At 39.8% G+C, this 18,228-nt stretch overlaps 1 pseudogene; it reads left to right on the top strand.

Moving 5' to 3' along the window:
* The first annotated feature begins 7,189 nt into the window (after nt 1–7,189).
* LOC110591373 lies at nt 7,190–9,013 on the top strand (annotated as a pseudogene).
* The last annotated feature ends 9,215 nt before the right edge of the window (nt 9,014–18,228 follow it).

Genomic DNA, 18,228 nt, shown 5'->3' with positions numbered 1-18,228 from the left:
GAATTATACATACATGCTTGAGGAGTTTGAAGAATGGACTAGATATCTACTGACGTGGGAAGACTTAAGGAGCAGCAGGCTATGTGTAGGAGGGAAAGCAGGAGTTTAATTTTGGGAATGCCACATTTGAGATGCATTTTAGGCATTCAAATGGTGAGTGCAAAGAAGCAATTAGATACAGGAGTATGGAATTGAGAAAGAAGTCTGGTCTGGGAGATATAAATTTTGGATTTATCACTGTAAAGATGGTATCTAAAGCAATGAAACCCCATGAGATTATTAAGGCAATGAATGCAGAGAGAAAAAAGAAGTCAAAAGCTAGAGTCCTGAAGTTAATGAAGTGGATCTATCCATGGACATTGAGAAGGATAGCACAGAAGTAGAAAGGGGATCGAAAGAGTGGCATCTTGGAAATCAAATGAAGAAACATCCTTTCAGATGACCTGTGTTCAGGGTTTCTGGTTGATTAAGGCAAGGACTGATTTGGCAAAATGGGATTAGTAACAGGTCTTTGGTGTCTTTGGCAAAAAATTTAAATAGAATAGTGAAGACGAAAGTCTTAATTGAGCCCAAAAGAGAAACAAAAGTTAACACAGCCAAGCGTAGATCCTCTTTCGAAGTAATGTGCTGTTAGGTGGTACGAGAAGAGTAAAGTAGTATCCGGAGGAGGAAGAGAGGACAGGTGAGTTTTTGTTTGATATATAATTTTTAAGATGTGAGATTACAGAATTTATAGATGGGAATAATCTCCTAGAACAGTGTTGCTCAATAAAACTCTCACTAGACAGAAATGTTTTATCATCTGACTCTGTGCTGTCCTATATGGTAACCACTCATCACAAGTGGCTATTGAGCACTTGAAATGTGGCTAGTATGACTAAGGAATTGAGTTTCAAATTTTATTTAACTGTAGTTAATTTAAATTTCAATAGTCACCCGTGCTGGTGCTGAATTGGACAGCATAGCTCTAGAGAGGAAAGTTGGCCAATAGAAGACAGGTCAGTTGCTGCAGGGATGACCTTCAGTAGCTGAAAGTGGAAGGGATCTCAAACATAGGTAGCGCAGTTGGCCTTGATAGGGACACAGGCAGTTGATTCATTATAATGGAAGGTAAGGCATGTGGATTCAGATACAGGCACATGGGTAGATGTGGTGGTGGTGGCTTATGGAATTGCTCTTCTGATCGCTTACCTGTGTTCAGTGAAAGAAGTGAGGTCGCTAGGCTGCATAAGAAGGTGTGGAAGCAATGTTGGAATAATAGAGAAGTAAGGCAGAGAATAGTGGCACCTAGCTTACCTAAGGGCCTCTTGAAATTAGCAGTCATGGATTTAAAGAGACATCAGTGGGCATGGTTTTCTGTTTTTCTCCATCCATAGTCAGGGGGCCCTTCCTCCTCTGGATACTACTCTACTCTTCTAGTACCGTATTCAGGGTGTGGTTGCTTACTACCTGGAGTTAACACTTTGCCAGAAAATTTAATCAAGGGAAAAGGGGCAAGAGAGAGATTAAAACGATACACTGTAGAATCCAAGCTAGGTAAGGAGCAAAGTGAGAACATGAGGTAGTAGAGGACAGTGAAAAAGTGCAAGACCAAGGAATTGCAGAATATTTTAAGCATATTAAATATATCACTCAACATGGAGCTACTGAAGATGAAATCCTAGGTGTTTTATCCTGTCATCAAAGGTCCAATATATGTATATGTATATATATATATATATATATATATTTTTTTTTTTACAGTTTGTCTTGTTAACAGTTTGCAGGAAATTCTTTAACCCTTTTCCATGGGGTTGTTTCAGGATTCAAAATTTGAAGCACCACTCTGGGCAAATATTGTCCAGTGTTTAAAATACTAAAAAAAAAAAAAAAAAAAAAAAGGCAGATTTCCAGTTTCTACCAAGTTTGTGACACTTCAACATCCTGTGTTATGCTTAGTCTTTTGAAAGTTTTGCACCCTCTACTCAGAATCCTATAGGTCAAATTAATATTATTAATTAATTATTTTCACATATTACCAAGGCATATCTGCATCCTTTGATGATAAAATCTTGTTTAAATCAACATTATTTTACATAAATGAGTTATTTGTTGAGCCTTAAAAATCTTTGGATTATACAGAGCTCTCCTCTGTTTTCTCATGTGTATCTGGAATATAACACTTTCCTGGCACACTCACATACAGACAGCTTTCTCTATCTTGAATTGTTTGAGTCTAAAAACATACATAGATTAATAGATAAAGCCCTGTGAGATAAGAAGTAGTCCTTAGCTCTGTTGTATATTTTTGCATTTAAAATTAGGACTCAGAGAAAAATCAGTAGCATAAATTTAAATTCTGGGTTCCTAACCTGCCTTTCTAAGAAGAATCCATCTTTTATCTACGATTTTCAAACACTTATTACTATTAACTCAGGACCCTTTTGTTATTGTCAAGCTTTGTGTAGCAAGTATGAATCTTAGACTACAAAATTAAGTATGTGGGAAAATTAAATTCCTTTTTTTTAAAGTAAAGAATATAAATCTGACTATACTCCTTATTCCCCCAGAGTTTCATGAGATTTAATTTCATCCATTAATGAGGCTTCTCAATTTCTACCACCCATCTCCCAGATACTTCTATGATCCTAGGAGATGCATGCAAAAGAAAATATTTGAAGAATGTTCCTGTGGTCTTGCAATCCCTGAAAGACCCATTTTCCAAGCCCACATGGTCTATTTAAGTGCAAAGCTGCATGCTTCAAGCACAGAAAGCTCTATGCTTGAGCACAGATCAAGAAACCATGCTTAGAGCACAGAAATCTTTGCTAAGTTGGAAACTCCAGATCTTGTGTCTAACTTTCTTAGATGTAAAAATACAGCCATTGTCCCAGAGTCCTGCCACCTTTCTGGGGATCTGAGAGAAGTTCAGGATTTTCATTCCTAGCAGAAACTCAGATCATAGTGCCTTTCCTAGTCTTGGATAATGTACTTTCTCTTCTCTTCTCAGGTCTCTTTCTTTTTAAAGACACTCTCCTCTTTCTTCTCCTCCATCAGGATTGCTAGGATAATCTCAATTACTTTAGGCTTTTATTAAAAAAAAAGAAGTCTTTAGACATCTCCTTTAGATCCAATAAATCTAGAGCTCCCCTGAGGCAAGAGACTACAAAGGGCAAAGGGAGTTAAAACATATAATGATAATCACATAAAGCATTCCCACACACTTGAGAAGGCCATCACCATGCTGACCAACCTTGGCCCTGAACTACTTACTCCTCAGTTATTTGTGTGCTGAGGGACAGCAACAAATGCAGTACACTTTGGAATCCTCAGATATTCTTAGTCCTCACAGTTATTTACCTCATTAGTGCAATATCTTATCTAGTTAGAGCTTTGCCACCAAAATTCACTGTGGCATCCAGTTGCACGTGGCAGAACTAACAATGTACTCTCTCACTTGTGCCTGGAAGAAACAAAAGCAAACTCCTGAGATCTGTTCTTGCATGCCTGCAGCCCATATGGCCTACTTTCCTAATGCCCTACTGATCTACTAACATTCCTGAGGTTCTCAGCTTTGTCATATAATCACCTAAGAAACAGCTACCCAAAAGATTACACCCCAGAGAAGGAGAGATGTTTCTGCTTCACTGAGTTGTGCGTGATCTCAGTGTAATGGTACTTGGAATGAAGACAAAGGTAGTTCTGGGAAAGAAAAACTTCCTAATTCATGGGTCTCACAACCCAAACCTTATAACAAAGGGAAAAAAATCATTTACATTTTGTGAGGAGGTGCAAACAACTCCTTGGCTCTTACGTTTCTTTGACACTACTCATTTTTGAGCCCCATGACCTGCCTTGAAGACAGTCCTGTCACTAGCCCTCTGGGTCCTCTTCCTATGGTCTAGGCAAGGAATCCTAGGCTCTGGAATCCAAAAGGCTCTGGAATCCAAATTTGTTGGTTTAATTTCACAACCACTTTCCCAAAGAAATTTCCAGAAATAAGAAGAAACTTCGTTGGTTCCATTTTACTCTAGTAAATTTGTTTTCTACTGAGCCCGTTCTGTGTGCCTCAATAGAAAACTTATTTCCTGAGTTTCCAGGGTAAAAGCAGAGTTTTTTGCTTTTGACATATCCATTCGTTGTCTTAAGTAGTGTACCCTCTAGATAGTTCATTTGCTTTCTGAGACTTACTTATTCTTTTTTGTTGGGGTAGCTCAGACATTTAGGAAAGTAGTTTAAAGATACCAAACTAGAATATTAAGTGATATTCTTAAAAAGTTGCTTTATTGGGAAGAGTATATAAACATATTGCCATACTTTGTATTTTCTTCTTATTCCTCCTCCTCCTGTTGCTGTTTGTTGTTTTTCTTCCTCTTTTTCTCTTCCTCCTCCCCGTCAACCTCTTCCTTCTCCCCCTCTTCCTGCTGCTGCTTCTGCTTCTTCCTTTTCTTCTTCTTCTCTTCTTCCTCCTTCTTTCTTCTCACTCCCTTTCTTCTTTTTCCTTCTCTTCCCCTTTCTCGTTTTCTTCTTCTCCATCTTCCCTCCTTCTCCCCCTCATTCTCTTTCTTATTCTTCAGTTTATCAGTTTCCTCTAGCCTACGTGGAAATCTACGGTTCTGTGTAGGGCAGTGTTAATGTTGAGTGGGGCATCCTTTACTAGGGGAAAAGAGTAGGTAAGATATGAAACTTAGAATTAGGGAAAGTATTACTAGTTTCACAGTTTAAAACTAAATTCTCCAGTCTTGGAGTCTTATTGCCAGAAACAAGTGACTTGTGTATGAATATCCTTGACCATTCTTTCTGGTGAGCCAGTGTGCCTCTTGGATTCTAGATTATGAACCATATTGTCTGGAATTTCTGTTGTGTCCATATGGTGAAACCATGTGCTAGGAGACAAGGATGCAAAGATGAATAGTTCATGACACCTACAGGTGCATAAACTCATCATATAGAATGGAAAATAAAAATAACTTGGGAGCGCCTGGGTGGCTCAGTTGGTTAAGCATCTGCCTTCAGCTCAGGTCATGATCTTGGGGTCCTGGGATGGAGCCCTGTGTTGGGCTCCCTGCTCAACAGGGAGTCTGCTTCTCCCTCTCCCTCTGCCCCTGCCTGCCCCACCCTGTCATGATCTTTCTCTCTTCTCTCAAATAAATAAATAAAATCTTAAAAAAAGAAAAAATAATTCAAGCAATATTATAAAAGTTAAAAGGTGATGTAAGAAACACTTCAAATTGAATGCTCACAAAAAGTCATGAGGAAACGGAAGCATGTAGAGATTAAACAGCTAGTCTAAGATCATACAGCAATAGGACTTAAGTCAGGACTTGAACTTTGCACAGCTTATAAGACAGCTCTTGAGGTTCTGAAGAATCACAAAGAAAGAAGGACCTGAGGTTAATGAAAGATTCTGAGGGGAAATCATGTTTCACCTTAGTCTGGAAGGATGAGTAGTAAACTATGCATCCCAGATGAACAAGGTATGTGTGGATATTTCATGTAAAGCAAAGAGGGGGAGAGAGATGGTCCAAAGGCTAAGAACAGCATAGAAACTCTTAATACCTTATGGTTCAAATCTCTTCTTATTCCGATTCCATTGGACAATACATGTGTTGATATCACTCTGTCATAATTAGATAATTGACCAAGGAAACAGAATTGGAAAAAAAAAAAACAAGTCTCAGAAATAGGCTCCTGTGTGAACAGTTAATATGAAAGAGGCAGAATTGCATACATATGGCATACAGTGGAGAAAGGTGCCTGCTCAGATCTCCTTTTCAGAGTAGTAGTACTAATTCTCCAGCTGCCAGGATTATTGTTAGATGACAGCTCATAACAGAATCCCTCCTCAGGAAGTTCCCTTGGCCTAAGAAAGCTGCCTTGCTCAAGGCTGTGTCCCCCTTGTTAAGGGAAGCCCATTTTCAAAGACTGGTGTGTGGGGGGGGTACAAATCTATCAATTTGAGGCATTTGAGAAGGTTATCCCAGCTCCATATCTCCCCATGGGATCAGCTGAGGCCTCTGCTGCATCTACTTCCCCATTCAAATTCAAGCTCAAGTTCAAATCTCCCTCTGTCAAATTCTGCTTCCTTCACTTTCTTCTGGGTGTTGTTCTAAGAGCGTTCTCCAATAAACCACAGGTGTGCAAATCATCAGCTCTAAGACTTTCCCAGGGAGGTCCACCTATGATAGATTCCTAACCCATGCCATATGCCAAAATCAATTCCAGGTAAGTTGAAATGAAGGTACAGAGAGGTAAAATAGTCTACGCAAGATTACGCATCTGAGAACTGATAGAACTGAGATTTAAACCTGGTAGTCTGGCTCTAGAGTCCCTGCGCTTAACCACTAATGGCAAAGAAAATAAACCAAGTATAGCCACGTGGAATGTCATGGCTAAATTACACAAACATAGTGTGGAAAAGAATTTTTGGTGCAAAAGAAGCAGGCACCAAAAATGTAAACAGTATGATTCCATTTATATAAAGTCCCAAACCAGGCAAAATGAGCTGTATTATTTAGGAATGCAGGCATAAAGAAAGGTAAGAGAATGATTGTTGAGAAAACCAGAGAGTGGTTACATGAGGTGAGGGGGCAGAGGATTGGGAAGAATGTTCTGGGGGTGGTAGTAATGTACTATTTCTTGATCTGGGTGGTGGTTACACATATATTTATAATAATGTTTTAAACTATATGTGTATATTCTTATTCACTTATTCTATGAATATGACAATTTTCACAATTTTTTTAAAGTAATGGGGAATACAGAAAGCCATGGTGGCCAAGGAGTTGACCGCAAGGGAAAGCCCTGTGAAAGAGCTGCCAAGGGTCAGGGTCACAGAATTTTGTGTATAAGTGTTAATGTGCTTTTCAGTCATTAAGCACGAAATTTTGCGGAAGCCTTTCTAAGTTGTTTGTTTTTAAGCAAGGAACTCCGGAGTCCTGGTGGGTCTAGTCAGAGAGGTGTTGCTTCTGATCTCTCCTGCCATGGAGCCATGGAGAGCTCAACTGCCCACCTCCCTCTGGAACTTTGAGGTCCATGTTTTAATCTGCCTGGACACCTTTCTCTCCTGCATGCCTTTAGCACCTCGGAATCAACTTGTCTGAAACAGAACTCATCAGTGGCAGGATGAGCTTTTAAAATTCTTTTTATTGGCCGCCCGCACCAGAGACCTTCACCTCGCCCTGCTGGCTCCTCACCCTCTGGGAGAAACATGGATAATCTCAGTGATACCTTGAAGAAGTTGAAGATAACAACTGTTGACAGAACTGAGGATAGTTTAGAAGGATGCTTGGATTGTCTGCTTCAAGCGCTGGCTCAAAATAATGTGGAAACGAGTGAAAAAAATCCAAGGAAGTGGAATACTTCAGCTGTTTGCAAGTCTGTTGATTCCACAGTCTTCCTGCACAGCCAAAGTAGCTAACATCATAGCAGAAGTAGCCAAAAATGAATTTATGTGTATTCCGTGTGTGGATGCTGGATTGATTTCACCACTGGTGCAGCTGCTAACTAGCAAAGACCAGGAAGTGCTACTTCAAATGGGCAGGGCTCTAGGAAACATATGTTACAATAGCCATGACGGCAGAAGTGCAGTTGACCAAGTAGGTGGTGCACAGATTGTAACTGACCATTTAAGGTCACTGTGCAGTATAACAGATCCCGCCAATGAGAAGCTCTTGACTGTCTTTTGTGGCATGCTGGTGAACTATAGCAATGAGAATCATTCCCTTCAAGCTTAGCTTATCAATATGGGTGTTATACCTACCTTAGTGAAATTATTGGGCATCCATTGCCAAAATGCAGCTCTTACAGAAATGTGTCTTGTTGCATTTGGCAACCTAGCAGAACTTGAGTCAAGTAAAGAACAGTGTGCCAGTAGGAACATTGCTGAAGAGCTGGTAAAACTCTTCAAGAAACAAATAGAACATGATAAAAGGGAAATGATTTTTGAAGTTCTTGTTCAATTGGCAGAAAATGACGCTATTCAGCTATAGCTGGTTGAAGCAGGCCTGGTAGAATGTCTACTAGAGATTGTTCAGCAGAAAGTGGATAGTGACAAAGAGGATGATATTGCTGAGCTCAAAACTGCTTCAGATCTAATGGTTTTACTACTTCTTGGAGATGAATCCATGCAGAAATTATTTGAAGGAGGAAAAGGTAATGTGTTTCAAAGGGTACTGGCCTGGATTCCATCAAATAACCACCAGCTACACCTTGCTGGATCATTGGCAATTGCAAATTTTGCCAGAAATGATGGAAACTGTATTCACAGTTTCTACAATGGAATTGTAGAAAAACGTATGGATTTACTGGACAGACATGTTGAAGATGGAAATGTAACTGTACAGTATGCAGCATTAAGTGCCCTCAGAAATCTGGCCATTCCAGTTATAAATAAAGCAAAGATGTTATCAGCTGGAGTCACAGAGGCAGTTTTGAAATTCCTTAAGCCTGAAATACCTCCGGTTCAGTTCAAACTTCTGGGAACATTAAGAATGTTAATAGATGCACAAGCAGAAGCTGCTGAACAACTGGGAAAGAATGTTAAATTAGTGGAGCGTTTGGTAGAATGGTGTGAAGCCAGAGATCACGCTGGTGTGATGGGGGAGTCCAACAGACTGCTGTCTGCCCTCATACGACACAGTAAATCAAAAGATGTAGTTAAAACCATTGTACAGAGTGGTGGCATCAAGCATCTAGTTACCATGGCAACTAGTGAACATGTAATAATGCAGAATGGAGCCCTGTTGCTTTGGCACTAATAGCAGCTTTAGAGTTGGGCACTGACGAGAAAGATCTAGAAAGTTCTAAACTTGTACAGATTTTACACAGACTGCTAGCAGATGAAAGAAGTGCTCCTGAAATCAAATATAATTCCATGGTCCTGATTTGTGCTCTCATGGGATCTGAATCTCTACACAAGGAAGTACAGGATTTGGCCTTTCTAGATGTTGTATACAAACTTCGCAGTCATGAGAATAAAAGTATTGCCCAACAGGCCTCTCTCACAGAGCAGAGACTTACTGTGGACAGGTGAGAACAGCCCCTCCCTGATACATGGCATTATGCCACCTCTGATTTCCCCTTTGTCCGCCATCCAGCTGCCTCTTCTGCTTCATTTTCTTCCATATCACCTGTGCATGCGTGTAATGTTCCAGTACCAATTGAAGAACTGCTGTAGGTACCTGCCCAATAAGATTTCTAAACCCATAGTTAGTGTGAACATGAATTTGTCAAAAACAAGTCTCCACCCATAACTGTTCTCTTGTATTCCTGTTGCTTGAGCTACATTAAGTAGAATGTACATGTTGTAGTCCTATGATGATGTAAACTTGGTACTACATAATGACTTGCTCCTCACATTTGGTAAATTACATAATAATGTACTGTAAATTAGAAACAAACAAGAATGCAACAGGATCTGTCTAGCTTATTAAGGATGGAATTGAGTAGTAAAAATAGCTCTACTTTTTGGTTCTTGGGAAGCACAGTGACCAAAAAACTGTATGGCTGCTCATTGATTAGTTTTACCTACTAATGTCAAACCTATGGTGCCTAGCGTTAAATAAAATCCAATGCTATCACTCTTTATCCTATGGTTTCTCCTTCTTCCTAACTATGTAGACTCTTGAAACTGCCACAAACTTGGCAAGACTCCCCTGAGGCTTTTTTTTTCCCCTGAGGCTTTTTAATTTCATATTTAATTGGCTGTCATCATTGAAACCTAACATTGAAATCATTTGTACTTTCAGCATGAAACTAAGGGGTTGAAGAATCTGTGTTACACTAAGTAACATCTTTTTTGGCCTGTATTTTAGAATCTATGTATATTTTGACATCAGCATTGTCCAACACTTGCCTTTAAAAGTTCACCTGGCATTTGTTTTCAACTGAGGAAATTGAGTATAGCTCATTGGAGGGTGGGGTTGTTGGGTTTTTTGTTTTTTTGGCTATTTTTCATCATTCAGCTTGAAAGCAAGAAGCTTCCTCTGTCATAGTCCTTTTAAATCTTAGAACTAGCAGGACATAGGAAAAAAGATTAAGAAAATAGAACTAGCAAGACATAGAAAAAAAGATTAAGAAAGACGTTTGTCTATACTAAAGAAAGGAAGCAGGTTATAAAAGCCATAGTAGCCAGTCCAGTTCATTCTGCAGATGACCTCAGACCAGTAGCTGTTTAGAGTTTCCCACCTCCACTTGCCACAGAGAACTGCAATAGATCTTAAAGCTACCAGAAAAGGTGACGATGCCAAGACTCCAGAGATAAGACCCTCTTGGGGAAATATAGTGTACTCTTCACTGCCACTACGACCACCAAATGGGTTTTTAGAACTTTGAAACACAATCTTTGTAAATTAATCTAAAGATCCCTGTAACCTACGTATCTTGTCCCCATGCACAATTTTGACAAATACTGGCTGAAGGGTATGATGGGCTCCAATATGAAAGGACTGCAGGACAGTAGAATGGACTGCCCCGGGTGACAGCTCTTTCCTCTTCAATGGGAGATGCTGCGCATATCTGTGGGGTGATTGAAGTTGGACTTTTGACTCTGAAACAGCTATAATTGAAGAAAATTAAAACCTCAGTGGAGGTAAAGAAACTTTGATTGATTGCTCCCCTTGATGTCCAGGAAAGGGACTATTATTGTGAGTGCTTATGCTACACTTACTGTAAGAATGATCTTGTTTATTGTCTTCTTCTGGGCTGGATAGTGGACTATATTTTATTATAGGTTTTGAAAAACATCTGTAATGTTGAATAGGCTGTCCATATTAATAACTAACTAACTAAATAAATAGTATATCAAACTGTAAAAAAAAAAAAGTTCTTTTTATTTTTCCCTCCTGGGATTGAGTTCATATTGGCTGAGATGACAAAAGAAAACAGACCACAAGATTGTTAGTTGGAGTGGTATGCAGGATTTGATGACCTTGCTGGAACCACTTCCCTCCAGCATAGATCTAGGTCTCCCTTTACTCCTCTGTGATTCATCAGGGAGAAGTTGGAAAAGAAGGGCTGATAATGAGGCCAACAGGAAGGGAACCACTAGAAGTTCTGATAAAGGAGTATACAAGGACAAAGGGGCCTTGGGATAGGAGAAAACAGTAGGAGGAAAGAGTATAAGGTCCCTCACCCAACTCTAAGGGGATGACCAACCGGGTGAACCAAGGTCAACAACTGTAACATTGCAACAATAAGAGAGAGATGTATGACTAAGGCAGTGGAATAGGGCCCAGAAGCCACTTTGGACTCCCAAGCTATTCCCAACTGATATTTTCTTTGTAATTTTTTTAGCTTTTTGTCTGACCAACATTTAAGCCGTGTGGGATAAGGACTGTGTTGTTCCTGCAGGTCTTTAATTATGACAGTTCTGGAGGCTCCACATATATTCAGTTTACTAACTCTATAAGCATATGTTAAATATCAAATTTCTGAGCAGGGCTCTGAAAGCCATGATAAAACAGCTTTTTCTTTCTTTTTTTTTTAAAGATTGTATTTATTTATTTGAGAGAGAGAGAGCATGAGTGGGGGGGTGGGGAGAAGCAGGCTCCCCGCTGAGCAGGGAGCCCGATGCGGGACTTGATCCCAGGACCCTGAGATCATGACCTGAGCTGAAGGCAGATGCTTAACCCACTGAGCCACCAGGTTACCCTAAAACAGTTTTTTCTCCCAAGGAGCTCACACCATGAGCAACAAATGTTGCACAATTCGAATGAGGAGACAGGTCAGTAGGTGAGGATGGTGCCAGGCCTTATTCAGGCTCTGGGTTAGACCCTAGCAGTAAAAGAAAGGAGTACGCATGGCCCCTGTCTTTAAGGAGTATACCTAGAAGTTAAAATAAGTAATCAAGGCAGAGAAAGAGTGTCGTGTATTATGCATAACTCTCTACAGAGAATGTTGAACTTGGGGGACGAGTTTTAGAAAGGAATTCTAGAAGAAATGATTGAAAAGCTAAGTTTCAAAATAAGTAGTTATTATGATTATTTTATATTTTGTGAACTTTTTGAGAAACTTTTTCTTTATATTTATATTTTTCCCTCTCACACCTTTCATAGTATGCTATTTGAACCTAGTAAGTGCATAACGAATTGGGGGAAAACTTTTCAGGAAAGCACTGGGGTACAGCTTCAGCGCTTAAGACTTCCAGATGAGACATTTACACCCAGTGTACAAACATCTGTTCTTTTCAAGTAAAATTTCTTGGGCAGTGAATGAAAGAACATTTTAATTATGTCATGTTATAATAACATAGAACAATGGGCCAGAATTAGGAAGAAATGGAGAATCGTGGTCTTACCTTTCATGAATCTTCAATGGATCTTTAAAAAAAAGTACAAACATGAAATAGATGCACTGTTTGATGGTTTAGGAACAGAACTCAGCGCACTGACATTTGTTAAGTCACTTAATTTGGTTTTAAGAAAAATTTTTTTTTATTACTGTGAATGTAGAGAACAAAATTATATTTATTCATTGAAGAGTTTCTAAAGCATTGGAATTTCATTTCCCAACTGGCACTTACCACTTAAGAGACATTAAATAGCTCATGAATTAATACGCTGACAGCTACTGTCATTTCCTGGTGGGGGATCTTTCACCATTAGGGCAAGAAGAGGCTGAATACCCAATGCTGTTCATCCCGTGTCTTGGGATATGTTTCCAAAGGTCTGATGTTTATATTAATTTTATAGAAGCGAATGTCACTGAATTAAGTGGAGAGGAATCTACATCGGAGAATAAGGTATCAGATGGTGGTCCCATGAGTGTCTGCTGTGCGTGACCTTCATCTGTAACTTCTCTCTCGCATGCCCTGACTCAGGAAATGCTGTTTCATGCCGTGCAGCTGCCTGTCAGGCTATGACTCAAGAGACTGAATTATTAGCCAAATGAAATGTTGTGCAATTCGGGCTGCTCACTCATAGTGCATACGATTTTAAATATGATCATCTGCCAGCTTTGAGACCCTGAAGAGGAGCAGAAAAGAAGTAAGAGGTGAAATAGTCTGACCTTGGCTGCAAAGGGCAACAGGATGTCAGCAGACTCAAGGCCAGGCCATTTTTCCTCTTCTATTGAAATGGCAGGCCCATGACAAATGTATGCAAATACAACATGGAAAATAATTTCTTGAAGGCAGTTTCTTTCTGCCAAGTGTTTCCCTTTTTTTTTTTTTTCCTGCTCCAACTGTGGCTTATATTAGTTTATTTTAGAGTCTAGCTCTTCAATTTTCCTACAAGCTAGGGCCAAGCGGTGTCTATTTCACAGAAAGGCCAAGGCCCTACAAGCAGGGCTGGGAGTGGGAGGCTCTAGGGCAGGGAGACAGTACCAGGCAGTTTCACTGATGTTCTAGTCCTTTCTCTCCCATCCCCTCCCATCTCAGAACAGTTAGGGTTCACTAAAGGAATAGGAATTATTATCTAACCCTGGAAGCAGAGGTGCCTGGCACTTGAGGGTGAAGCCACATCTTTATTCCAACTCCCACTCAAAAGAAACCTCTCTCCTCTTGACTAATAGGATATGAACACTGATTCCCTAAAGTGAAAATGCAATGGTCATTAATATGTCAGAAAGTTTCATTACAATAAAATAAATATCCAGAAAAAGAAAGTATTCTGCAATAGAAGAATTATAGTCTCTTGGTCCTAGAGGGGCTCATTGTTGGTCTGCAAGTGTTTCCAGGTGTCAGTTAGAGCCCCTGAGTTCCACCTGCCATACTGTATGAACATACTGCCCCTTGGGGACTCTGTCTTCCACCTGCACTGTTCTCTACTGGGCGGCTCCAATTTTTCCCTCAGCTTTTAGTTACCTAGTTTTATCCATCCAGGCAGCACTTGTGGTGGAAGGTGTTTGTCCTAAGAGTTTGTCCTCATTGGACTAAGTGGTGAGGGTGTTCTTTGACACCAACCAAAGGTCTAGAAATGAAGAGTTAAAAGATCAAGAACTTATTTCTCATGGACTAGCATCCCTTCCTAAATGTCATAAACTGGTGAAGCATTTTGTATCCCCAAATTAGTATGTGTAGATTCCAAGTACAAATTCTCAGTAACCAGCTCTGGGTCTGCTTTCATTGTTCCCACCCCCATTTCTAGTGGGACCACTGTTCCAAGCAATGACCAAAGAAAGTCTGCTTGCCTGGGTGTAAGGTAGTAAATTGTCTGAAGTGAAGATGGGGAGAGATAATATTAAGGGCCTAAAAAATAATCGACCCCAACTCTTTTAATTTTGTGATGAGTGAGGAGAGGTCCAGAGAGTTTCCTCATGCAAAGTGGCTTGTTGGTGAAAGTCACGTTCCTGATTGCCATTTCTGGGCACTGTTAATTCTACCATGTCTACTATGTTAATATTATTATAAGGACCACAAGAAAGTGCATTCAATCCAACAATGAAATATTAACTCCCCACCGTGTACTATGTGGCTTACCGTATGCTAATCAATGACCTAGGGGCTGAGTATACCCCCAAAGACCCCGCTCTCTTGGAGTTCCCTTTACTGGAGAATAGACTGAAGAAAAACACGATTTGTTCCCTGGTTATGACCTTTAGTTGCCACAGTGTACAATGAGCTAATTTCCACTGGAAGTGGCTAGCTGCAATGCTGTTCTACAAAATTTATACATGGTTAACATCTGTTGCATTTCCCGGTTAAAACTTTTCGGCTGTATGAGTACAGGCCTGGGGTTAGCCACCCTGTTCTGTAGTCCTGAAGTTGTGGCCACCATAATCATAGCAGGTGCGTGGGCTACTTAGAAGCCCTGCTAGAAAGGCAGTCATCAGGGGAACAACTACAAGAAGTCAAAACAGGAGTTTATACAAAGCCAATGGTGAAAATTTGTTTTACAATAATGACTATTTTTTTCCTTGCTAAGGGGTGATACTGTCAGTTTCCTGTGAATATTTCCGTATTCAAAATGCTGCTTTGAAAAAACATAAATACACATGAGAAATATAAAATAAACCACACTTATATATAAAATATATAAAATGTAAATAAAAAAGGAGTTGGGGGAACCCGGAAGAGATTCCAGCACTGAAGTCACTGGCAGGTGGGCTCTCTGTGGAGAGGCCTCCCCCTGACCTGGTTGCAAGGGCCCTCTGACCCTCTGCCTCAGTATCCTACTGACTAGATTCTATATTAGGATACCGGCATTCCAGATTTTTTCTTTTCTTCTTCTTTTTTTTTTTTTTAAAGATTTTTATTTATTTATTCATGAGAGACAGAGAGAGAGAGAGGCAGAGGAAGAAGCAGGCTCCCAAGGAGCAGAGAGCCCGATGCGGCACTCAATCCCAGGACCCTGGGATCATGACCTGAGCCGAAGGCAGATGCTTAACCATCTGAGCCACCCAGGCGCCCGGCATTCCAGATTTTTTCCCAAGAAAAGGTTACCTGTGCCACTGCATGTGGACCAAATTGTCTGAATTGTTCTAGAAAGGAACTGTGTCTATAAAAGTGACTTGGTAATTTAGACAAAAGTAATTCCTCAAAGAGAAGTGATTTGTGTATTCAGTACATGCCATGCTAGGTATTCTTTCCTCAGGAGGCAAGACCCAGTCCTGCCCTAAAATAGTTTACAATTTTGTTGGAAAAATATCATGACAACGCCTGGTCAACTATTCAAAGTTTAAGAGCAGTTCTGACGGGCACCACATCATGGCTGTCTGGGATTTCGTGGGAAGTCATAGTCAGAATTCCATTCATATGAAGGAGAATTGCCTCATTAAAACAACGTGTATTGAGTGCTACTGTGTGCAAGGTACTGATCTAGACAATTACAACAGCCCTGTCAACAATCCAACCTAATTCCCTACTCTTGTGGAAACTTACCTTCTAGCAGCGGCTTGGTTAGTTACTTTGATAGGCTTCATCAGAGTGCATACCCTATGATGCTTCACAGCACTCAGGATAGGCCAGGTGTTCGCAGCAAAGGGGCTGATTCACCAGAACTATGCGGAAGATCCACTCTGAGAAAGTAAGGAAAGCACGTATGACTTCCTCCTGCAATTTAAAATCTTGCCTTAAGTGTTTCTGTTGAAATTTTCTAAGCCAGAGTAATAATCCATAGATGTAGGGCACTTTCTATGACAACTGCTTAGTAAAGCATAGATCACCCTGGTACTGGCTGTCTGAGAACCCCTGAGGGAGGGAGGGGAGACGGGGCCATTTGCTGGGTTCTAGGCCTGGGGATCTTCCCAGCTTCTCACCTCTGCCACCTCAGCAGCCTTGCAAATTCAATTAGGTTCTCAGAACTTCAGTTTCCAATGATCTAAATGCAAGCGATTTGCAAACTCGAAATTGTTACTCTGTGTGAGTGATTATAAATATGCGTATTGATGTCTAGATTATTGAATTTTGAGACTATACCAGAGTAAAGGTTACAAAGAGGGTGAAAAAATTCAAATTTACATTGAGAATCTGCTTTGGGCTAGGCAATGTGCTGGCTTTTTATGTGGTTCTAGTTACTTACTTTTTGTACCAATCTTACAAAAAGACATTATTAGTTTATTTTATAGGTAAAATAACTGAGACTTAGAGAGGTACCTAGAGTCCCACAGGCCATGAGCTGAGAGGCTGGGAGATTCTAGTTCTGAACAACTTTGACTTTATAACTTGTGTTTTAACTGGGCTAAGTGTCTGTTCATACCCAATAAATAATACCATCAAAGAATCTCCTAGGTAAGTGTTTTACTAAAATGCAATTTTCCTGAATGAAAGAATGATACCACCTTTTGGTCAGAGGAGCCTTTTTGAAACTACAAAAATATATATGGATCATTTATCTTTTTTTAAAAAATATTCTTCTGATATGATATTTACCATCATTCTTTCTGAAAGTGGAAATCAATAGAACACTTCAGTGGAGGATTAGAGATTTATTTTGGAACATTGCATTTATTTAGATTATAGTTTAACAAAAATTGGTGGATTATTTATTTAAGAAGATTAGTTGGGTCTCTTGACAACTTTCATAATAATAAATGCCACATAGTGGTATTTGTTGCTGGCTAAGGTCTTTACATTTATCTCAGTCTTTCCAGATCCTCTCCAAGTCTGAAGTTCTACTTCCCCATTTTATAGATGAAGAAAAGGAGAGAATGGGGAAGTAAGGTTCCAGCCCAGGAAGGATGCCTCAACTGCTAGGTAATGCTCTGCTGTCTCTCCTCCTGACTCCGGATACCAACAGAGGAATGATGATGAAAAAAAAAATAGAGATTAGGCAAGATTTCTAAGGATTGGGTCCACTCTGACGAAGGTCTGGTCTTTCTGATTTCTGCCATTGCTTAAGTTATTCCAAAATGTACATCCGCATGTTTAGGTGAATAAGTATGACACCAGTAATCAATACAAGAACATGAATGGGGTTTACGTCATTGTAAAAAGGGAAATGAGTTCTCTGATGAGGTTTGAGGAACAATCTGCCCAGATTATCAAGAGGTTTTGTTTTGTTTTGTTTTCAAAATTTTAAGAACACCTTGTTGCAATTCACAACAGAGACTTTCTAACTTGAATGAATACCACAATACACATGAATAATTATTCAAAATGTAGACATCTCTCAACCCACTGCTCTCTTTTGGACACAAGCAGACATAGGATGGGCTCCGGTTCCTTCTATTTTAACAATCAGCCCCTGCCAATTTTGATGAAGTGGTCCATGGACCACACTTAGAAAATATTAAGAGTTTTTGAAATCCACCTGTGATCAGTTCCTTTGGCAACTGGCCTCATTTAGTATGGGATGACAGAACAGACTTGTAAGAAATGGAAAGTGCGAAGCTTTCTTAGTAAAAGATCTTTCTTCCTTCCTCCCTCCCTCCCTTCCTTCTTTTTCTCTCCCAGAGAGTAGTGTGTAAGGCTACATATATTGGATAATTTTTTGGACTACATTTTAAATTTCCACCTGGTAATTTAATTTCATTTATCTGTGGTAAGAATGAATTCTTCCAATTATTTAGCACTAATTTTGCACTAAGTTCTATCTGAAGGCTTTGCGAGTACTACCTTAATTCCTTCTTAACCGAATTCTTTACCATAATTTGAGGTAGGTACTATTGGCATCATGTTTTAGACTGAGAAAGATGTAGAAAGGATGAAATGTGCCACGATTCCACATAACAATAATCTTTGGTAATCTTTGATGGTTTGAGTCTTCAAGCCAGTGTTATCTGACTGTACACATGTGTTCTTCTGTACAATCCTGTAAGTTTTGAGGAGCTCCTCCATCTTCTCACTGAGCCAAATGTCCAATCACATTG

Source organism: Neomonachus schauinslandi, chromosome 2, assembly GCF_002201575.2.
Source record: "Neomonachus schauinslandi chromosome 2, ASM220157v2, whole genome shotgun sequence".
NCBI lineage: Eukaryota > Metazoa > Chordata > Mammalia > Carnivora > Phocidae > Neomonachus > Neomonachus schauinslandi.
This window is presented reverse-complemented; position numbering and strand designations above follow the sequence as displayed.